The following is a 19484-nucleotide window of genomic DNA, read 5'->3' as shown; positions in this document are numbered from 1 at the left end:
AATAGCAAATGTCAGCCAGGATAGAGAAAAACTAGCTTTCTATATCTGTTGATAGGTAAGACTTTGGAAGGCAAGAAGCTTAACTTGGTTGATTACTTCAAAGGGGAGGGATATGGAGGAGAGGTGATTCCTTTTTCGTTTATAATTATGTGCAGAAAAAGTTAACAATTCTGGGACTGCTGTCCTCAGAAAAGCCAGTTTGCAAGATCCCGCCTTGGTAGGTATCTGGGAACTTGGGCTTTCAGAGGCTTCCCGTCATTCCATGATGGAATGGCTCCCTTTGCTTGACTGTACAAATATATTCTTGTTGTTTAGTCGCTAAGTCGTCAGTCATGTCAGACTCTTTTGCGACCCCATAAACTGTTGCCCACCAGGTCCTCTCTCCATGGGATTTCCCAGGCAAGAATACTGGAGTAGGTTTCCATTTTCTACTCCAGAGGATCTTCCCTACACAGGGATTGAACCCAAGCCTCTCGCATCCCCTGCATTAGCAAGCGGGTTCTTTACCACTGTGTCATCTGAGAGACTGTGTGTATATGCAGGCACACATATGTACCTCATTTCTAAGACTCTGTGGATAGGTTTTTATATGTGTGTATTAACACCCATTTACACCTTTCCCCCTTGGCGATGAACGATTGAAAACTTTGGTGACATTGTAGGTAATAAAATATAAGAGACAAATCAAAAACAGAGTGTTTTCAGGTATGCTGTTAAGGACACGGGGCTTATTACTTTATTTTTAAATTTATTTTTAACTGGATGATGATTGCTTTACAATGTTGTGTTGGTTTCTGCCATACATCAATGAATTAGCCATAGGTATGTATGTGTCCCCTCCCTCTTGAAGCTGCCTCCCATCTCTCACCCCATCCTACGCCTCTAGGTCGTCACAGAGCACCTGGTTGAGCTCCCTGAGGCATACAGCAAATTCCTACAGCTGTTTGCTTTACATATGGTAATGCGTATGTGTCCGTGACCCTTCCCCCACTGCGTCCACAAATCTGCTCTCTATTTCTGTCTCTGTTGCTGTCCTTCAAATAGGTTCATCAGCACCGTCTTTCTAGATCCCATATATATGTGTTAATATACGACATTTGTTGTTTTCTTTCTGACTTCACTCTGTAATTAAGGCTCTAGATTCATCCACCTCATTAGCACTGACTCAAATGCATTCCTTTTTATGGCCAAGTACATATATTATATGTATGTACCACAGCTTTTTTATCCATTCATCTGTCAATGGACGTCTAGGTTTGCTTCCATGTCCTGGCTATTGTAAATAGAACTGCAGTGAACATTGGGGTACATATGTCACTTTCCTTTCATCCTGATTTTCTCAGGATATATGACCAATAATGGGATTGTTGGGTCATATGATAGTTTTTTAAGGTATCTTAGTGGGTGTATCAATTTATATTCCCACCAACGGTGCAAGAGGGTTCCCTTTTTTCCACCCCTTCTCCAGCATTTATTGTTGTAGATGTTTTGATGATGGCCATTCTGACACGTGTGAGGTGAATGTCATTGTAGTTTTGATTTGCATTCCTCTAATAATGAGTGATGATTAGCATCTTTTCATGTGTTTATTAGCCATCTGTCTTCTTTGGTGAAATGTCTGTTAATGGAACTTCTGCCTGCATTTTTTCGATTGGGTTGTTTGTTTTTCTGATATTGAGTTGCATGAGCTCCTTGTATATTTTGGAAATTAAGCCTTTGTCAGTTGGGCTGCTCAGGTGGCACTAGTGGTGAACAACCGGCCTGCCAATTCAGGAGACTCGAGACACAGGTTCAGTCTCTGAGTGGGGAAGATCCCCTGGAGAAGGAAATGGCAACCTGCTCCAGTATTCTTGCCTGGGAAATCCCTTGGACAGAGGAGCCTGGTGGGCTACAGTCCTTGGGGTTGCAAAGAGTCGGACACAGCTGAGCACACACACATACACTTTTATCAGTTGTTTCATTTGCTGATCTTTTCTCCGATTTTAAGGATTGTCTTTTCATCTTGTTTATAGTTTCCTTTGAAATGGCAATCCACTCCAGTATTCTTGCCTGGACGGAGGAGCTTGGTGGGCTAGAGTCCAGGGGTCTCAAAGAGTCGGACACGACTGAGCGACTTCACTTTCACTTTCACTTACTGTGCAAAAAAGCTTTAAACTCAATTAGGTCCTACTTGCTTAGTTTTGTTTTTACTTCCATTACTCTAGGAGGTGGGTCATAGAGGATCTTCCTCTGATTTATGTCATAGAATGTTCTGCCTGTGTTTTCCTCTAAGAGTTTTATAGCTTCCGGCCTTATGTTTAGATCTTTAATCCATTTTGACTTTACCTTTGTGTATGGTGTTAGGAAGTGTTCTAATTTCATTCTTTTACACATACTTGTTCAGTTTCCCCAGCACCACTTACTGAAGAGACTGTCTTTTCTCCATTGTGTATTTTTGCCGCCTTTGTCAAAGATAAGTTACTCACAGGTGTGTGGGTTTATCTCTGGACTTTCTATCTTATTCTATGTAAATAATTACTTTAAATTATACTTCATTTTTTATCAGTTTCATATATCAGTATAATGGTAAGCAATACAGATGAAATTTCAAGTAGCGTTCTATTTGTGACTGTGCTGGGTCTTCACTGCTGCATGGGCTTTTCTCCAGCTGTGGCAAGCGGGGGCTCCTTTCTAGCTGTAGTGTGTGGGCATCTATCTCATTACAGTGGCTTCTCTTGTTGCTGAGCCCAGGCTCTAGGCATGCGGGCCTCAGTAGTGGCTCGCGGGCTCTTGAGCACAAGTTCAGTAGTTGTGGTGCAACAGTGGATTCTTTACCATTGAGCCACCAGGGAGGTCCCTCAAGTAGCATTTTAAATGTGTACTCTCCAGTTATACAGACTATATTATCTCAGCTTACTGAACTGAGTAAGTTATAAGTGTGATAATAGGGTGCCAATTCATTGACTGTGTGATGCTCTGAATGTGGTTATCAGTGCCAATTTTGTTTAAAAGACTTGTCCTATTTCACTGTATATGTGATACCTGGAAGACCCTACGTATTGTAGAGGAGTTAAAATAAATATAGGAGATTATCTTTGGCAGATAGAAAATTAAAATCTTGGGTGGCAGCAGTAGTAGTAGTGATAGGATAAAGCTTAAAAACGAATGATGGATAGAAGAAGGAATGAAATACATGACTAGGATCTATTTTGGAATATATGCTACATAAGGGCAGGTTTATCTGTACCACCTGAAAGAATACCTGACACAGAGAGTAGGTTAGGAAAAAAATGATATATGACATAACCTCATGAGGTGATAATTGATTCTTACTTTTTCCTTTTATAATAAGTGTCCAGATACAGTATGTCAACAAACTGAGAAAGTGGTTTTCTTTTTTTTTTTTTTCCAAATGTAGCAGGTAATTCACTAGTCAGTTCAGTTCAGTTCAGTTGCTCAGTCGTGTCCAACTCTTTGCGACCCCATGGACTGCAGCATGCCAGGGCTCCTTGTCCATCACCAGCTCCCGGAGTTTACTCAAACTCATATCCATTGAGTCTGTGATGCCATCTGACCATCTCATCCTCTGTTGTCCCCTTCTCCTCCCCCACTTCAATCTTTTCCAGCATCAGGGTCTTTTCAAATGAGTCAGTTCTTTGCATCAGGTGGCCAAAGTATTGGAGTTGCAGCTTCAACATCAGTCCTAGCAATGAATATTCTGGACTGATTTCCTTTAGGATGGACTGGTTGGATCTCCTTGCTGTCCAAGGGACTGACTCTCAAGAGTCTTCTCCAACACAGCAGTTCAATTCTTCAGCACTCAGCTTTCTTTATAGTCCACTCTCACATCCATACATGACTACTGGAAAAACCATAGCCTTGACTAGACGGACCTTTGTTGACAATGTCTCTGCTTTTTAATATGCTGTCTAGCTTGAGCATAGCTATTCTTCCAAGGAGTAAGCGTCTTTTAATTTCATGGCTGCAGACAACATCTGCAATGATTTTGGACCCCCCCAAAATAAGTCTGACACTGTTCCCACTGTTTCCCCATCTATTTGCCATGAAGTGATGGGACCAGATGCCATGATCTTAGTTTTCTGAATGTTGAGCTTTAAGCCAACTTTTTCACTCTCTTTGTTCACTGTCATCAAGAGGTTCTTTACTTCTTCACTTTCTGCCATAAGGGTGGTGTCACCTGCATATCTGAGGTTATTGATATTTCTACTGGCAATCTTGAGTCCAGGTTGTGCTTCATCCAGGCCCAGCGTTTCTCATGATATACTCTTCATATAAGTTAAATAAGCAGGGTGACAATATACAGCCTTGACGTACTCCTTTTCCTATTTGGAACCAGTCTGTTGTTCTGTGACCAGTTCTAACTCTTGCTTCCTGACCTACATACAGATTTCTCAAGAGGCAGGTCAGGGGGTCTGGTATTCCCATCTCTTTCAGAATTTCCTACAGTTTATTATTATCCACACAGTCAAAGGCTTTGGCATAGTCAATAAAGTAGCAATAGATGTTTTTTCTGGAACTCTCTTGCTTCTTTGATGATCCAGCGATGTTGGCAATTTGAACTCTGGTTCCTCTGCCTTTTTTAAAACCAGCTTGAACGTCTGGAAGTTCCTGGTTCACAGATTGCTGAAGCATGGCTTGGAGAATTTTTAGCATTACTTTACTAGTGTGTGAGATGAGTGCAATTGTGCGGTAGTTTGAGCATTCTTTGGCATTGCCTTTCTTTGGGATTAGAGTGAAAACTGGACTTTACCAGTCCTGTGGCCACTGCTGAGTTTTCCGAATTTGCTGGCATATTGAGTGCAGCACTTTTACAGCATCATCTTTTAGAACTTGAAATAGCTCAACTGGAATTCCATCACCTCCACTAGCTTTGTTCGTAGTGAGGCTTTCTAAGGCCCACTTGACTTGACATTCCAGGATGTTTGGCTCTAGGTGAGTGATCACACCATCGTGATTATCTTGGTTGTGAAGATCTTTTTTGTACAGTTCTTCTGTGTATTCTTGCCACCTCTTCTTAATATCTTCTGCTTCTGTTAGGTCCATACCATTTCTGTGCTTTATTGAGCCCATCTTTGCCTGAAATGTTCCCTTGGTATCTCTTAATTTTCTTGAAGAGGTCTCTAGTCTTTCCCATTCTGTTGTTTTCCTTGATTTTTTTGCCCTGATTACTTATCTCTCCTTGCTATTCTTTGGAACTCTGCATTCAAATGGGTAGCTTTCCTATTCTCCTTTGCTTTTCGCCTCTCTTCTTTTCACAGCTATTTGTAAGGCCTCCTCAGACAGCTATTTTCCTTTTTTGCATTTCTTTTTCTTGGGGATGATGGATCCCTGTCTCCTGTACAGTGTCATGAACCTCAGTCCATAGTTCATCAGGCACTCTGTCTGTCAGATCTAGTCCCTTAAATCTATTTCTCACTTCCACTGTATAATCGTAAGGGATTTGATTTAGGTCATACCTGAATGATCTAGTGGTTTCCCCTGAAGTGAAGTGAAGTGAAGTCCCTCAGCCGTGTCTGACTCTTTGCGACCCCATGGACTGTAGCCTACCTGGCTTCTCCGTCTATGGGATTTTTGAGGCAAGAATACTGGAGTGGGTTGCCATTTCTTTCTTCAGTTTAAGTCTGAATTTGGCAATGAGGGTTCATGATCTGAGCCACAGTCAGTTCCCGGTCAGTTTTTGCTGACTGTATGGAGCTTCTCCATCTTTGGCTGCAAAAAATATAATCAATCTGATTTCGGTGTTGACTATCTGGTGATGTCCATTGTAGAGTCTTCTCTTGTGTTGTTGGAAGAGGGTGTTTGCTATGACCAGTGCATTCTCTTGCCAAACCTGCTTCATTCCGCATTCCAAGGCCAAATTTGCCTGTTACTCCTGGTGTTTCTTGACTTCCTACTTTTGCATTCCAGTCCCCTATAATGAAAAGGACATCTTTTTGGGGTGTTAGTTCTAGAAGGTCCTGTAGGTCTTCATAGAACTGTTCAACTTCAGCTTCTTCAGCATTATTGGTCAGGGCATAGACTTGGATTACCATGCTATTGAATGGTTTGCCTTGGAAATGAACAGAGATCATTCTGTCATTGTTGAGATTGCATCCAAGTACTGCATTTCCGACTCTTGTTGACTATGATGGCTACTCCATTTCTTCTAAGGGATTCCTGCCCACAGTAGTAGATATAATGGTCATCTGAATTAAATTCACCCATTCCAGTCCATTTTAGTTAGCTGATTCCTAAAATGTTGACGTTCACTCTTGAGATCTCCTGTTTGACCACGTCCAATTTGCATTGATTCATGGACCTAACATTCCAGGTTCCTATGCAATATTGCTCTTTACAGTAGGAGGGGCGAATTCGCATTTAGAATCAAACCTCTTTCCTGCCAGAGACGCTAAGAGGGCTCAAACAAACCTTGTGTGCACCGGGACCCAGGGACCCCACAGAGACTGAGACAGAACTGCGTTTGAGCATCTCCTGTGGAGGTACAGTCAGCAGTAGACTGCCACAGGGGCAGGGGCTCTGGGCGCAGCAGACTTGGGTTGGCATAAGCCCTCCTGGAGGAGGTCACCAATAACCCCACCATAGAGCTGCCAGAACTTACACAGGACTGGGAAATAGACTCTTGGAGGGCACATCAGAACCTTGTGCACCAGGACCCAGAAGAAAGGAGCAGTGACCCCACAGGAGACTGACCCAGGCTTGCCTGTGAGTGTCCAGGAGTCTCCAGCAGAGGCGTGGGTTGGTGGTGGCCTATTGCAGGGTTGGGGGCACTGAGTGTAGCAGTACATTCATGGGATCTTTTGAAGGAGCTCTCCATTATCTTCATTACCTCCAGCATAGTTTGGCCCCAGGTAAATCGCAGGACTTCCCTGGTGGCTCAGAGGTTAAAGCATCTGCCTGCAATGCGGGAGACCTGGGTTCAATCCCTGGGTCGGGAAGATCCGCTGCAGAAGGAAATGGCAACCCACTCCAGTATTCTTGCCTGGAGAATCCCATAGACAGAGGAGCCTGGTGGGCTACAGTCCAGGGGGTCGCAGAGTCCATGGACATGACTGAGCGACTTCACATTTTACTTTAAATAGCAGGGAAGGAATACAGCCCCACCCATCAACAGAAAATTGGATTCAAGATTTACTGAGCATGGCCCCGCCCATCAGAACAAGACCCATTTTCCCCCTCAGTCAGTCTCGCCCGTCAGGAACTTTCCATAAGCCTCTTGTCCTTCTCCATCAGAGGGCAGACAGACTGAAAATCACAATCACAGAAAACTAACCAATATAATCACATGGACCACAGCCTTGTCTAAGTCAGTGAAACTGTGAGCCATGCCTTGTAGGGCCACCTAAGAGGTACGGGTCATGGTGGAGAGTTCTGACAAAATGTGGTTCACTGGAGAAGGGAATGGCAGACCACTTCAGTATTCTTGCCTTGAGAACCCCATGAACAGTATGAAACGGCAAAAATTCATTAGTAGAGCAGAGCTATCTAACCTTACATCAGTATTGTGTGACTTGGTAATCTGAGACACTTTAAAGGCACTTCCCAACAGCTAGCTGGTCCCTTTCCTATATTGGTTAGGGCATTTAATTTCTATTCAAACAACTACGGAGGGTTTCTTTGTTACTTTTTTTAAAAGACATTTTAATTGTGGTAAGTGTACAGTTTAGTAGTTCTAAGTATATTCACATTGTTGTGCAGCTAATCTCTGGAACTCTTCATCATGCAAAACCAGAACTCTACACCCATCAAACAACTAACTCCTATTGCCCTTCTCCCAGTCTGCCCTTAGCAACTACCATTCTACTTTCTTATCTGTACGACTTCAACTAGTCTTCATACCTCATTTTAGTGGAATAAAAAGTATTTGTTCTTTTGTGGCTGGCTTATTTCACTTAACGTATTTTCACGTTTCATCCATGCTGCAGCATGTGTCAGAATTTCCTTCCTATTTAAGGTCAATTAGTATTTCATTGTATCTGTATACCATGTTCTGTTTATCCATTGACCCATCCATGGACAGTTGGGTTGTTTTCACCTTTTGGTATTGTGAATCATGTTGTTACGAACTTGAGTATACATGTACCTGTCTCAGAGCCAGCTTTCAGTTACTTGGGGTATATATCCATAAGTGGACTTGTTGGATTCAAGTTTTAATTTTTTGAATTTCTATGCTATTTTCCACAGTGGGTACACCATTTGACAATCCTACCAACAGTACACAGAGGTTACAGTTTTTACACATCCTCACCAACACTTGTTTTTTGTGGGGGGGGGGAGGTGTTTATTTGATAGTAGCCATTGCACTGGTGAGGTGGCATCTCATTGTAATTTTGATTTGTATTTCTGTGCTGATTAGTGATATTGAGCATCTTTTCATATGCTTTTTATATATATTTTTGAAAAGTATCTAAGTCCTTTGCCTCTTTTTAAATTGTGTTTTTTTTTTATTGAGTTGTAGGAATCCTTTATATAGTGTTTCTATACATCTTTTGCACAAAAAGCACAGTTTATGAAAATTTAACAGTCATAATAAAATAAAACTTGTGAATCATTTTCAAAGTAAAATTCCCTCAGAACAGTTAATATGGACTCATAATTCAGTTTAATTAAGAATTCTTAAAATCAGCTGAAGTTTCAGTTATTATTTTTTCTACCAAGATTGCCAAACAGATTGACAGTATCTTCTGCCTGTCTTAGTAAAGGTTTTACTAGAGGAAATATTAGTAAATTCTGTTCAATGACTTTGACCATGGTTTTGAAAGTCATCAAAATGTCACATCTTTTATTTAAAGTCTTGGGTTATTTTGATTCAAGGATTCTAAAATTAAAGAAACACATTCTAGATTTTATTTGTAAATTATTTTTGTTGCATATTTACTCTGTTACCGCAAGTTTGTTTTTATTTAAAATATTGCAGAAATCTTGATAATTGTATGTAGGTGGGTCCTAATTTTTCATGATTGAAGTCTGTCTGGCTTTTTGTTTGAAGAGGAGTAATATTTATCTTTATTACAAAGAGATATGTGAAGACAAAATCATGCCCTTGGTAACTTTGGGTGGACGTACCTTCACAGTAGTATAATCTGGCCTTTTCTGGACCAAGTCTAAAATAATGCCAGAATGAAATACTTTTTGCAAGAAATCATCAGTATCTAATATCAGATATCACTACAAAAAGAAACCTCATGCCCATTACCTGTCACACCTCATTCCCCCTCATCCCAGCATCCTAGAAATTACTAATCTACTTTCTGATTATAAATTTGTTTAGTCTGGACATTTCATATAAATGGAATGATATGTGCCTTTTTTGTCTGCCTTCTTTTACTTAGCATAATGTTTTCAACTTTCATCAGTTAAGGATGTATCAATACTTTATTCCTTTTCTATGGCCAAATAATATTCCATTGTTTGACTAGACTACATTTTGTTTATATTTATCAGTCAGTGGACATTTGGGTTGTTGCCACTTTTTAACTCTTATGAGTAATACTACTATGATCATTTGTGTATAGTTTTTTGTGTGGGCATATGTTTTCAGTTCTTGTGAGTATATACCTGTTGCTGCTGCTAAGTCACTTCAGTCATGTCCGACTGCGTGTGATCCCATAGACGGCAGCGCACCAGGCTCCCCCGTCCCTGGAATTCTCCTGGCAAGAACCTAGGGGTGGAATTACTGGATTACATGGTAACCTTCTAAGAAATTACCAAACTGTCTCTAATAAGAATTTAAAATTTAAATTTACAAACAAAAGTTTGGCAACCTAACTTGACTTTATCTCTACTTGGTCTCCTTTTTGAAAAGTGAAATGATTGTGTACAAGTAGATCCTTTATTATACTTAATTTTTAATATCTTAAAAACATAAATACTTCATATTAATCAAAGCATTTTTATGCATTGATAGGGGAAATTGGCAGAGCATATCCTTTAATAGGAGTTCCTTATATGTAACTAGACTTGGGGAGTGGAGTGAGAGGACGCAAAAATATGGCTTGTAAACTTAAGCCTCGTTTGCCAGGTAATTTTCAAGCTTTTAGGTAGATTAAAGGATATATGTGGTGTCTACATAGATCCATAATGGAAGGATTAGGGAGAACATCCAGTGAGCCATTCTGGAATTTTGCCTGTAATTTATTTTGTCTAATGCTGCCTAAATAGACTTATAATGTACAGTTGGAAACACTTTCTGAATTTTAAATAGAAATTGTAACTGGTAATGAGCAATGTGGTCTCAAGTATTCTGTTCTGGTATGGCATCAAATCTTAGGGTACACACAAAAAGAGATTAAAATCTCTTAGTGTCTTTAAGAAAAAAAAGACACTATTTGAATATACAAATAAAGATATTTTGGTATTTGCTAGTTTCTATAAGAAGTCAGGTGCTTCCCTGATAGCTCAGTTGGGAAAGAATCTGCCTGCAATGCAGGGGACCCAGGTTCGATTCCTGGATTGGGAAGATCCCCTGGAGAAGGAAATGGCAACCCACTCCAGTATTCTTGCCTGGAGAATCTCATGGACAGGGGAGCCTGATGGGCTACAGTCCATTGGGTCGCAAGAATCAGACACGACTTAGCGACTAAACCACCACCATAAGAAGTCAGCTAATCTGAGGCAGGTAATTAAAAATGTTCCTTAAATTCCTCATCTGTTGATCTTATATGCTCTTCTCAGCCTTTACATATCTAAAGGCAAGCTCTGTGGTGAATGTTGGGTAGGGCACTTTGCATGCAAGGTGATGAACACAAATGCATTTTTCTGTCTCCTTGGCATACATTAATTATCAGTTATTTATTATTTTGTTATGCCACCAAATTTCCCATTTTTTCTTAGTCATTCAAAGGGTTTCTTAAATATTTTTAATTGAAAAGACAATGCAATTCCTTTAATTTAATTAAAGGAAAGAAAATTAAGTTACCCATCATTCTGTCCTTAAAACAACTATCTTTCTTCATTGGTAGTGGGACTAGAAAGTTAAGGGCCAGGTTTGGTAGCTGTTTACTGAGGTATTCACACTAGAACTTGAAACTGGTTGGATGTGAGAGGAAGAAAGTGGACAGATAAGTGGGGAAAGTCCAAAACTACTGGGAGATTTTAAGCCTGAATGGCTAAGGAGGGCAGAGGTGCCATGAAAATCAAAAGGGACATAGAAGCATTTGAAAAAATCCGTCAATTTCTTTGTATCCAGTTAGATTTGAGAGGCTGTTGTGAATGTTGCAGAAAACACAGATTTGGGGATTGTGTCTTATAATAGTTGTTTGTTGTTTAACCATTAAGTTGTGTCCTGCTCTTTTTTGACACCATGGACTACAGCCTGCCAGGCTCCTCTTGTCCTTGGGATTCTAGGCAAGAATACTGCAGTGGGTTGCCATTTCCTTCCTCAGGGTATCTTCCCAACCCAGGGATCAAACCTGTGTATCCTACACTGTTAGGCAGATTCTTTACCACTGAGCCACCAGTGAAGCCCAATGTAATAGTTAAAGGAGTCGTAAGGAGCAGGGGATAGACTTGCTAAAAGACAAAATCTGAGGAGACTATAGTTGAATAGAGGACACATGCTTAAAGGACCAGAAAGGGTAAGAGGAAAGTCAAGAGACAGTTGTTTCATGGAATCAAAGAAAAGAGTTTTTAAGAGGTAGATCATTTGGTAAACACTTTATAGGAATTGAGGCTATTAATTTTGATGCCTTTTGGAGATTATTGATGACTTCATAGAAGTAGTTTTCAGTACGAGTGGTAAAGAGAAGAATGACATTTTCAGGGGGTTCAGGAGTTAATGGCTTACCAGAGGTATAAGTTTCATTTCCAGATAGCGGTAGATGTGAATTGAGCTTTCTGAGACTGCAGAGGGGACTCTTTCTGTGCTACATTTGCTTTTGCAAAGATGAAAATATGAATTGTGCGTCCACACTATTAATTTGAAGGGTCTCTATTTTTCAGTTGGACAGTTATTGTAACTTAATGTGTTGACCCTGGGACTAAAAATCTTCAAGTTTACTGTGTATTTATATTATATATTTTAGAATAATGAGATTAGTAATGAATTGCTTTGGAATACTTTGAGAGTCTAGGCTTAGAGTATTTCCCAGTTTAGACTACAGAGTAAAGAGGACTGTAGTGATTGTGTTTTCTTAAGTCAAGACATAACCAGATGAAGGGAAGCATAGTCAGAAGCCGGAGTATTAATATGTACATTTTGGAAATTTTTGAGCCATTTGCTGTAGGGACAGTGGAAGAAAATATTTGAAGTTAGGATTGACATAGAAAATATGGAATCAATGGTTGCATGAGTTAAATGGTTAGAGGGGCATGAGATAAAGGATGATGAAAAACAGATGAAAGAGAAGGTGAGGACTTTGTGAGCAGAAACAAAAATAAACCTGAGAACCCATTTTTTCCCATTTGCTGTATTTAAATTATTAATTATTTTTTACATTTATTTTTAGACTAAACCACGTGGCATGTGGGATGTTAGTTCCCTCACCAGGGATTGAACCCATGACCTTTGCAGTAGCCGCAGAATCTTAACCACTGAACCTCAACAGAAGTCCCTCCATTGCTGTATTAACAAAATAATTGTATTGTCCTCTTAGTTCAAATAGGATTCTAGTTTTTTTCCATTAAAAAAAAAATAGCTTAGAGGTAGCCAAAGGATAAACTTGAATTATATCCTTCTAATATTTTGATCTTGAGAAAGTACTATATTTTCTTTTCCAACTAGAGAACTGGAGTCTTTCCTTTAAGAAAAGGAAGCCATTTGCTTGTTGTCTAGGGTATGCAAAAAATGATTACAGGCTTGATATGAAATTTTTTACTACCTTTTTTTCTGTTAGCTTTTGTGCTTTGCCATATTTATTGTTTTAAAATAAAGTCTGCAGTACAAAGGTTTATTTAAAAACTAATTCTCAAAATGAAGATCTGTTGCTTCATCCATTCATGGAGGATTATAAAACTACTGTGTTGAAGAGATCTCCTTTGCTAGTGTTTAATGGAACTAGGAATTGAACCCTAGCTTCTTTGACTCGAAGCTGTCTCATTATGAAGTGGTAATGAAGTTTAAGGAGGGAAGGAAAATCACTTCCTAAGTTTACTGGCCAATTCTGGTTTGCATCCTTTCCCCCTGAATATTACCACCTGAGAAGACCTAACAGTGTTATTGACTTGCTGGAGTTTGTCACAGGTTACACTGGTAGTAGCTGTTATTAACAGAATAAGTCATGGTCTCTATCTTCAGGGAACTTATATTCTATCAGGGATGGTATATGCACACATATAAATAATTATTGCAAATTGGGATCTGTCCTAGATGAGAGATAAATATCAAGTGCTGTGGGTAGAAATGAGGAAGCAATATTGGAGGAAGTGGAAGATGGGGTGGGTGCCAGTACTATTCTCAGGAAATGTTTCAACAAGATGATTTCTGTACTTAGCTGTAAAGAAGCAAGGAGTTTGCTTGGCCAATTGAAAATAACTGAACCACTGAAATTTATGTGAACAAAGAATAAAATTGTTTTATTACCTAAAGACTGGTAAGATTGGCCCCTTTTATGCATGCGTGTTCATTTGTGTCTGATTCTTTGTGACCCTGTGAACTGTAGCCCACCAGGCTCATCTATCTATGGGATTCTCTAGGCAAGAATACTGGAGTGGGTTGCTATTTCCTCCTCCAGGGGATCTTCCTGACCTAGGGATCAAACCTACATCTGCATGGGCAGGTGCATTTTTTCATATTGCTGTGCTACCTGGGAAGCCCATGATTGGCCCCTATTTACTTCAAAGTATATCTTTGACTTAGCTCTGACTTAGATTTTTTTTTTTAAATAATTTTCATTGGAGTATAGTGGCCTTACAATGTTATGTTAGTTTCGACTGTATAGCAGAATGAATCAGCTGTATAGGCCTGAGTTAGCTTTAATGAGAAGGCATAGCTATGCAGTTCTGAAGAAGAATGACAGATAAGTTAGTCTGTCATGCAGCGTTAGGTAAAAGGGTGAGCAAAGATAGGAATATGAATTTTGAAAGGCAGAGTTGCATAATTTGCAACTAAAGGTAAACATTGCAGTTGTGTAGTTGAAAGACCTGTTATTTCAATTGCTTATAACAGTTATTATCAGTAGCATACATATTTTTACATAAATATATTTGTAAATATATAAAGAATAGCCAGTTAGAGATATATATGTTTTATGGAAATTATACTCTGATTTTACTACTTGCTGCTGTTAGTTTGTATTTGAGGTTTTAAACTTTTGAATTTTCTCCTAAAAATCATCCCATTATTGTCATTGGGTTAACTCAGTATTATGATTCAGTGGCTTTTTGTGACTGATAACATTAACATTTTAGGCATAAAACCAAATGAATTTTTTCCTCTCATAGTTGTTACTGTGTGCCAACTATGTGCCACAGTACACACAGATGAATTTTAAAACTTTTCTGACTTTTAAAACTTAAGATGAATTTTCCTGAAATATTTCAGAACAATGGCAAAAGCAGTACTGTTTAGTTATTCTTATATTTTGCTACAGTATAACTAAAGCTTAAAGTAAGTAATTTCACTTTATTTAACTTTAAGGTACATTATTATAATTTGTATATTCTTGTGTGCATATTTACTAAAATTAGTGTCTTATGAAGTTGATACTGTTTTTTTCAATTATTGGGGGCATTTAGGAATTGGGGAGAAGGCAATGGCACCCCACTCCAGTACCCTTGCCTGGAAAATCCCATGGACAGAGGAGCCTGGTGGGCTGCAGTCCATGGGGTTGCTGGGAGTCGGACATGACTGAGCGACTTCACTTTCACTTTTCACTTTCATGCATTGGAGAAGGAAATGGCACCCCACTCCAGTACTCTTGCCTGGAGAATCCCAGGGACGGCAGAGCCTGGTGGGCTGCTGTCTATGGGGTCGCACAGAGTCAGACACGACTGAAGCAACATAGTGGCAGGACCTGGAGGCAATAGTGTATGGCCTAATAACAGAGTATGAGAAGGCTTGATCTCCAATACCTAATTTATCTATTTTCCATCTTACACCAAAAAGAATTTGAGTTACCTTAATTTTATTTAAGCTCTACTGTTTTTCTGTCAATTTGTTTTCTTAATTGTCCTGATTGAAAATCCAGGTGAGAATCAAATTTAATACTTGTTCTTGTCTACATGTACTCTGAATTCTAAGTCTGTTTGGTTAATAGGAAGAGAATTAGATAAGTTTGAGGGGTGGGGCTAACACAGCTTGCCAATGGACTGATTGGATGTTGAGTGAGACGAGGTAAAGGTAGGAGTCAGGATGATTCCCAGCTCTTAGGCTTGAGCAGCTGTTGAATGGTGGTGCTGTTTGGACATGTGCTTTGGACATTTCGTGATGCCTATAGGACACCCAGTGGACAGTCGAGTAGACAGACAGTTCTGGAGTCAACAAGCATCACAAATGCATTCTCATTAGCTTTGGTCCTTAGATAAATAAGGAAAGTACACTTTTAAAGAACCAAGTCTTGACACACAACTGGATACCTTAACGAGGATAGTCATATTGTATATGGCTTTAGAGACCTCTGAGAATCAGTTACTGATTTAGGATTGGGGAGCAAACCTTTTGTGTTTTTAAAAAGTAAAGAGAAAGTGATTTGTTTGAAACGTAAAAGCACAGTGATTGTTAAACCCTGTTTTTGTTTGCATCACAAATTCTAACATCAGAGACAACTCTGTGACTTGCCTGAGAAGTCTAATTAAACAGTGCTTGGAATCACTCGTTTTAATGTGATTTGCACTGCACTAGTTTATAAAGTACAATAAGATACCCAGTCTCTGTCTTCAGTATTATAGTCTAATGGGTGAGATATTAAACTGTAAATACTTTTCACAAGTGGTAACAGAGCAATGAATTCTTGACTACTTAGTTCTGCGAATTGGGAGCAATGAGGAAGGGGAGGTTTAAGAGAGGCTTCAGAAAGGAAATAACACTCTAGCCAGAGTCCTCCTATTAACTCACCAGAAAGAGTAAAACCTGTAGAACTGTGATGAGGGGTGGACGGTTGCTGGTGGTGGTGGCGGGGGTGGTGAATCTGGCTGAAGTGTCATACTCTGTGTGAGAGTGTTATGAAAAGAAGCTGGGAAATTAGTCAGGCAGCTTTCAAAATATGTTAAAATTAAAGGATTTGGTAATTTATCTCGATCGTGGTAGACCCATTGGAGAATTTTCAGGTGTGGGATTTAAAATGACCAGACTTGCTTTATAGAATAGAAACTCTAGAGTGGAATCATGAGTTTATTACGTGATTTTTCTCAAGACTTTTAAGGGTAGCTGAAAATGTCTTTCTTAAAGGTTTTTTTTTCCTTTGCTTAGTTAAAAAGCCACACATAATAAAAGGTGTGAATAGTACTTATAAGTTTATGTAAACATACCATTTAGCTATGTTTTTGCTCAGTTAGGACAATGATTTTCTTGCTTTAGTATAGTTATGTGTAACTTAATAAATAAATAATTTTTATTAGTGTTTGCTTCAGTGCTGTTCTCATACAGCTGTCACATAGCACTATCCTTAAAAATAACGTTCCTTAGTCCATTATGATCTGTTTCTTAATTTCATAGTGACAACATCACTACAGATAATGGAAATGGTGGTCAGGAAATTAAAATTACATTATATGCGTAAGTACTTTCCATTTCATATACCACCTTAGTGGTGCTATGTTTCCTCCAAGCACTACTGAGACATTAAATGTTATGTGGTATTAAAAGAATGAAACCCATTTTCTTTTGTTTAGCCCAGCATTCAGATCTTATTCTAAAATTAACCTATTTAACATGTAAGCATTAAGTATGCTCTGGTAATACAGGGCATTATACTTTTTAATCTAACAGTAATCTTGTACTCATAGAGTTTAAAGTTTAGTAGAGGAAATAACAAGCATTCTCTTTATGTATTTATCATGTAGTTCAGTCACTATACTCCTTCTTCTTGAACATACTTTGCACCAGGGGTTCTTAAGCACAGACTCCAGACAGCAGCAGCAGCAGCATCACTTGGGAACTCATTAAATACAAATTCTGAGGATGGGTCCCTGCAGTCTCTTGTCTAACGAGCCCTCCAGGTGATTGTGAAGCATGCTCAAAATTGACAGTATGAATGAAGCATGCTTTATAATATGCAACACTCCCAGGAAAACAAATTGCTTAGAATATGTGATGCCTTTTGATCTCTGATCTAGAAAAGGCTTTATTTAAAGAAAGAAAGAAAATTGTAGTAGCAAATAACATTTAAAGAGTTTCAGAAATATAGTAATTGTTAACAATTATTGAGCCCATTTTTTTCATGCCAGGCTCTTTGCTGAGAGATTGCAGAGGAGGAGACACAGGTTAAATATATTCAGTGTCTTACAGCTAGAGAGTTTCAGATCAAGAATTTTAATTCAACCAACTAACTATAAAGCTGACTTTTTGTTAGGAAATAAGTTCCTATTTGAAGGTATCTTTTTAATATAGCTGGGTAGAATTTTTTATGTTTAACGGACCACCATGGTTTTATTTATATCATAGATTAGTATCTCTAAGAGGTAAGAACATAGGTTAGTATCTCTAAGAGGTAAGAAAATTTCTAAGTACGCTACTTACATAGATTTGTAAATAAAACATCCCATGTTGTGTTAGTCTGTAAGATAAAACATCCCATGTTGTGTTAGTCTGTAAGAAAACACAAGAAAACTGGATCTGTAAAAATTCAGGTTCAATTTAGATATTTACTTGTACACAAAAGTGTTCTTAAAGTTTCATTATATGAGAAATGAAAAGTAATTTCCTATAAAAATTTTAATTTTAATTTTTTTGCACATTTAAATAACATAATTTATCTTATAAAAAAAGAAATGCTTGGAGTGACTGGAGAAGTGCATTTACATTTTACAATTAAATTCATCCCTTCTTTCCTTTTCTTTGCAGTTTTTTGTTGGTTTGTTTTTTTTAGTGTATGCGTGTATATTTTTTTTCAATGATAGTTACCTAAGTTTTATTCTCTTACCCCTGTGTTTCTGCTACTCTTTGGATTGCTATCTTTCTGTTAGTCATATTCACATAGAATATTTTATAATATATTGATACTATATTTGAAAATCTTTGAGCAGAGAAGATACAAAAATTCTGACTAAATATGCAAGATATATATGTAAGTAACTAGGAGGATCTTTGTTAATGTAGAATAAAGAAATTGTGAATAATCTTTTTTACTTTTATTTTTTTAAACAATTTTATTTTTGAATAGGTAATGCATTCATATAATCCAGAATGTAAGAAAGAATGTGTAGTGATGTTTCCTTCCCATCCATATCATACAGCTACTCATTCTCTTTCCCATAGACAACAACCTTTGTAAATAGTCTCAAGGATGTTTTACGCACTTACAAGCATATACAAATGAATATTTTTAACACTAGTATATACACTACTGTGTTCTCTGCTTTTTTACACTTCATACATATTTTTGAGATCTTTCCATATCACTGTATATTAAGAGCTTCATCATTGTTTTCAACCCTATCGTATCTGCTTCTGTAAATGAAACACATCTTTTTAGCCAGGCCTCTACTGTCTTTTCCAATTTTGTGTGCTTTTCCTATTATAAATAATTCTGCCATAAATAACTTTATGTGTACATCATTTCATGAGCATGTGCCATCAATCTAGAGAACAAATTTGTAGAAGTGCAGTTCCTAGGTTAAGAGGTTATGTGTATTTGTAATTGCCAAATTACCCTCCTTAAATATTCTTTTCTACCAGTGTTGTGTCAAAGTTCTGGTTTTCCCACACCCTCACCAACCCACCCATTTACTTTCTAAACAACTACAATTCCCTGCCCCCGCCATGCACTTACATACTTTGAAAGCTTTATTACTACAGGAAATAACATCATAAAAGTGGACAGTTTTGCTTTGGCATTGTGCTTGTGCAAAACAAAATTCTAGTTAAGATTTTTCATTTTTAAAAAACATATATTCCTGCTTTAGGTCTCTAAGATTGGGATAATAAAATTTAGGAGTTTTTTAGAGAAGAACAAAAAAGGTTACTATTCTGTATGTGAGGGTCTACTTTAAGATTATTTCAAATGTTAAATGTTAAGTATGTCAATACAAGAATAAGTTAAAGATCTTCAATTAAAGTTCTATCTGTAAAAATATAGATCTACTATTCTTAGTTACTTAATTATCAGTATCACAAGGATCAAAAGTAAAATGGTGAAAAAGTTAAATGTTACCAGACATCTTTTTCATTTGTATTTAATACTTTTGTTCAATAGTAAACCCAGAATATCTTCGATATGTTTTTAAGCCTGGAAGAAAGTAGGTTCCTTTGAAATTAGATTTCAGCAATGTGGTTGAGTAGTGAATTTAAACAATTCACAATGCTGACTTTCAGTGCTTCTGAAAGCAGGAAGTGTATTACTGACATGCAGAAATATTCCAGCCCAGAGAACATCCCTACTGCCGTATGTGGT

General features: G+C 38.1%; 1 protein-coding gene across 2 annotated transcripts in view; it reads left to right on the top strand.

Annotated features, from left to right (window-relative positions):
* PTPN12 (protein tyrosine phosphatase non-receptor type 12) overlaps nt 1-19484 on the top strand; it is an 85808-nt gene that overhangs the window by 17842 nt on the left and 48482 nt on the right. The gene's annotated exons all lie outside the window — the stretch shown is intronic.

The sequence above is a fragment of the Capricornis sumatraensis genome, chromosome 5, assembly GCF_032405125.1.
Source record: "Capricornis sumatraensis isolate serow.1 chromosome 5, serow.2, whole genome shotgun sequence".
In the NCBI taxonomy this organism is placed as follows: Eukaryota; Metazoa; Chordata; class Mammalia; order Artiodactyla; family Bovidae; genus Capricornis; species Capricornis sumatraensis.
This window is presented reverse-complemented; position numbering and strand designations above follow the sequence as displayed.